General features: G+C 34.6%; 1 pseudogene across 1 annotated transcript; it reads right to left on the bottom strand.

Moving 5' to 3' along the window:
- Window positions 1-801: 801 nt before the first annotated feature.
- BDCG_16472 lies at window positions 802-890 on the bottom strand (annotated as a pseudogene). Its single transcript has one exon. The product of its transcript is annotated as a tRNA-OTHER (tRNA).
- Between the last annotated feature and the right edge of the window lie 2,732 nt (window positions 891-3,622).

A 3,622-nucleotide genomic window follows, 5' to 3' on the forward strand; every position in this document is an offset into this window, starting at 1 on the left:
CAAATATCACAGAGACTTCTGTGAAGGCCTGTGAAGATCAGATAAAGTCATTCTTCAGATTCTTCTTCACATAGGTTTACAAGACCTCTGTCTCATAGTGAGAGAGCTTATAGATTGATTCTCAGAAGAGTTTCTATTCTTCTATCAAATCTATTATCAGATTCTTCTCATAGTGAGAAGAAAGCTCAGCTGTCTTTACTAAGCTGAATATCTCTGTAAGATCTCAGTATTTCTCTAATATCTGAAGCTCAGTTTTCATAACTGTGAGATTCTCAGACACTCACAAAGTTATTATATAGATGAGCTTGTCTTCTCTAATCAACTCTGCAGTATCAACTGCTTCTATCTCTATAAGTGAGTCTGTCAACACTGATCAGAAGTATAAACCTGACTTATGAACAGCTATGTGCAGATTGTGTCTTTAAAGTTATACAAGTCTTAAGTATATGTTATCTGCAATGTCTGTGATAATCACAGTTTCTGCAAATCTTCTTCAGATTTCAGAGAGATCTTATTATTATTATTATTATTATTATTCTTCCATTATACTCATATGCAAGCGGAGCTTATGATGAGTCCTTGCGTGATGTTAAATACAGGCCAAGTGTTGATTATACAGGAGGAAATACAGGTGTTGAGACCACGCCAAGATAACAAGAACATAGAAAAATACAAAGAAGTGACAATTAGATACATGCGATGATAACTTCCCAGCTCAGGAACATAGAGTGATTCATTGGAGCGATTTGTACACCTCTGTATTTATTAGAAACCTGAGGTGCTTGAGTTCCGGATTTAATGTATCCTCTGCGGGTTTCGAACCCACGCGCCTTGGTTTCCCACACCAAGGCGCTACCAGGTGGCCGCATTAACCATTCAGCCATCAGGGCAGAGAGATCTTATAATTCAAAGATGACTCTTGTGAGTCTCTCAGCTCTCAGATCTGAGTTCTCACACTCTGCTTGTTATAAGAGCAGATTCTCAGTTTTCATCTTTCAGCTCATTCAATTCACAAGCTTTAGAAACATCACAGTGATCTGAGATTCTGAGTTCATCAATACTTTCTATGCTTACAGAGCAGTAGCACTGCAGTGCAGTCTCTTCTCATGAGTAAGCATTTTCATCAGAGAAGTAACAGATTCAGATATCAGCTTCAGAGTTCTTAAGAAGGCTGTTACTGACTCTGTTCATAACTTCTCAAATTTCTATTTTGATTTATTCAGACAGTTTGTATAAAGATGTTCTGATTTAAAACAGATAAAGCAGAGTCTCTTTTTCTTAATCTCTCTGTTATACACTCTGTTCACAGAAGCTTATAAAGCTCTCTCTCTCTACTCAGCAGTCAGATATAAATCTCTCTGTATCTTATCATCTTTTTCTGATAAATCTGTTCTTTGTTATTCTGATTCTTACAGAGCTGATCAGTGATTCACTCTTCATAGATCTGTGACTCTCACAGTGATCTGTAAATAATGAATGAGAGTTATCAGTTTCTTCAGAGTCAAGAACTTAGAGCCTTACTCAATGAGCTTGTTCTATATATCTTTATTCAGTCTCTTTATAAATATCATTATTCAGGTCTTGTTTCAGAGCTCTGTTTTCACAGATCTCAATTCACATCACAATTTTATGAAGCACTGTAAGTAGTTTTCATCAGATTTCTCATCTCTTTTTCTAATATTAATGATTACAGCTCAGATGTTCTCTGTCTGACTCACAGAGTCTCTTAACTTATTCTCTAGATAGATCTTGAGAACAGATTATCAGAATCTCTCATAATTATTCTCTAGATAATTCAGTCAGTTCTTAGTTTCAGTGTAATAGAGATCTGTCATTATATAGATAACAGCTTCTTCATCTTTCATATCACACAGTCAGGCTTGTGAGTCAATTTTAAATACAAACTTGCAAAAGCTTTTATAGATTGTGATTTGATAGATAATCTTAAGTGATCACAGCTTAAGAAAGTTTCTTTTCAGTTTATAAGTATCTCTGAAGATTATGTCTAGAGACTCAGTTCAAGAGTGTTTACAGACAGTAAGCATTTCTTGTAGAAAAATAGCTTAATTCTGTGAGAGATGCTCAAGAATGTTCTTCACTAAGATTGATTTATTTATAAGTTCTGAGAGTTTCTCTGTCACAGATGTAGAGAATGATGTTCTGTGAGTGATTGATAAGTTCTCTGAGACTTCTTTCACAGAGATTATTCATGATTCAGATGACTGCTTCTGAGTATCTGCAGTAGAGTTTGCAGGAATTGAAGTATATAAGTTTCTAGTTCTTTCAGTTATAACAGGCAGTTGCTGACTGACTGAGCTTGAAATGTAAGAATAAGTGCTCACAGACAATTATTCAGATGTTTGCAGCTTGACATGATATATACTGTTAACTACTAGAAGTATTCACAGTAGAAAGATAAAATGTAGAGATCAAATGTATAATAGTATTCAAGCTGAGTTATGAATAGTATTCATGAACTCCAGTCTATATAGTTGTGTGTAGCCAAGGGCCGCTAGCCCTATTGATTACATGAGAGATAGGAATAGAGGTAAAGAATCCGCGAGGAGCGGGATTTCTTATAATATCTGTGACTGAGTAGAGATCTCTATAACAACTGTGAAACAAGTTCAAGAAGATCAAGTCAATATTCAATAAGATTTCACAGAACAGTATAAGATAGAAGATCTTGTATAATTGCATCTTAAAAATATACACATCACACACTGATCTCACATATTGAATTATCATTATATGAAATTCACAGTGATAGAGATTCTAGACAGTTATAACTACTGTCTTAATACTCTGTCAGAAATTTATAATATATTTTATACAAGCTTGCTCTGCTGTGCTGTCACTGATTCATTCTCTTCTCAACTGACTTTCAACTGACAGCTGCCAGGAATCATAGAAGAGAATAATGAACTTGAGTGAGAGATTGAGAATATTCTTGATAAGAGATCTCACAGCTGCAGTTAACAATATCTTATAAAATGAGATGACTATAATCATCTTCTCTGAACTCTAAGTTCTGCATTATTCAAGCCCGCGGGCCTTGACTGATGAGAGCTACACATGATCAGGAAAGAGAGGGGCTAATATGACAGGCTACGCCCGATCAATTATATAGACTATTTCATTTACACTTCATAGATTTCACTGAAAGCTCTGATTCTCAGTCATTCTCAATTGCTGATTCTTGACTGCTATGAATGTGTATAAATTCTCCCGCTCTGAAGCTTCACTGTGTACACTATTACATATGGGTATAAATATTCACTTTAATCACTGATTCTTACACTTTCTCTTTCTTTTCCTTCTTTAACGTTTTTCTCTTTGTTATATAAGACCTATATATTATACCAATCTATTCGGCGTAGGCCTCTTACATTTTCTAAAGAATGTTTCTTAATCAGACTTGTTAACTAAATCTATTGAATGCTCAAAAGTTTATTTAATCAGTTTATCTGCTCTTACTGCTCTTCTGCATTCTGAATTTCATCAGAGATGATGTGCATTGAAGCCTTCTGCAATGATAGAGTTTTTTAAGAGAATTATATTCAAAAATCCTCTGTCAATTGTTCAGAAATTGTTGTTTACTTTCAATAACTTTTCATTATAG

Source organism: Blastomyces dermatitidis, assembly GCF_000003525.1.
Source record: "Blastomyces dermatitidis ER-3 genomic scaffold supercont1.2, whole genome shotgun sequence".
NCBI lineage: Eukaryota > Fungi > Ascomycota > Eurotiomycetes > Onygenales > Ajellomycetaceae > Blastomyces > Blastomyces dermatitidis.